The sequence below is a fragment of the Morone saxatilis genome, unplaced genomic scaffold (genome assembly GCF_004916995.1).
Source record: "Morone saxatilis isolate NCDOM2014 unplaced genomic scaffold, NCSU_SB_2.0 Contig18, whole genome shotgun sequence".
In the NCBI taxonomy this organism is placed as follows: Eukaryota; Metazoa; Chordata; class Actinopteri; family Moronidae; genus Morone; species Morone saxatilis.
The window spans coordinates 2537963-2538714 of record NW_023339740.1 but is presented as its reverse complement, the minus strand read 5'-3'; the positions used below and the strand labels follow the sequence as shown (position 1 = coordinate 2538714).

General features: G+C 34.3%; 1 protein-coding gene across 1 annotated transcript in view; it reads right to left on the bottom strand.

Moving 5' to 3' along the window:
- phf2 (PHD finger protein 2) overlaps positions 1-752 on the bottom strand; it is a 33719-nt gene that overhangs the window by 9347 nt on the left and 23620 nt on the right. The gene's annotated exons all lie outside the window — the stretch shown is intronic.

Genomic DNA, 752 nt, shown 5'->3' with positions numbered 1-752 from the left:
TATTTGAGCATGTTGACTCCTAGACTGTACTTTAAATAACAATCTGTGTCTCGTGTCTTCATCACTATGGATCCCTTCCACTTATTCTATTGTATCAGCAATTATTAAACACAAACACCCTTCAAGAAATATGGAAAAATACGTCATCGAATGGCTACTGCAATTAACCAAAATCCAAGCACACACATTTTCAAGTGTAACATATCAAGTTAACACACTATGGGCATTTTGCTTGGATTTTAACACACGTTATTTGTCTCCAAAATTAAATTACAGAAACAAAAAAACGTCTTATCAGCACATTTTAACACACACAACACGATTACTCTCCTCTGCAATCCCAGAAGCGAGTAATTTGATTAAAGTAAAGAAAATGACTGTTAAAAAGACTGAAATCATCATAATATTAATCTCTGCAGATCTTATTCACTTGTTATGACATTTTCTGACCAAATTTAAACTAAACCAAATCTACAAAGAGGAATGCTAAACGGCTGCCATAAAAATCACCACTGAGCAGACTATGTAATTAACTGAAATCCAAGAATATACATTTTCAAATATTCACTTCTCAACAATTTTGACTTCTAAATTAAAGGCATGTGACCACGCGGTGTAACCTGAAACTGACATTTTGCGTTGTCTAATGCATTTCTCTTTAAATTGACATTAACACACAGTATGTGCTTAATTGCCCTGCACACTACACAGAGGAGTCGCGAACTTCTACATGAATCAACAGTGATCACAAG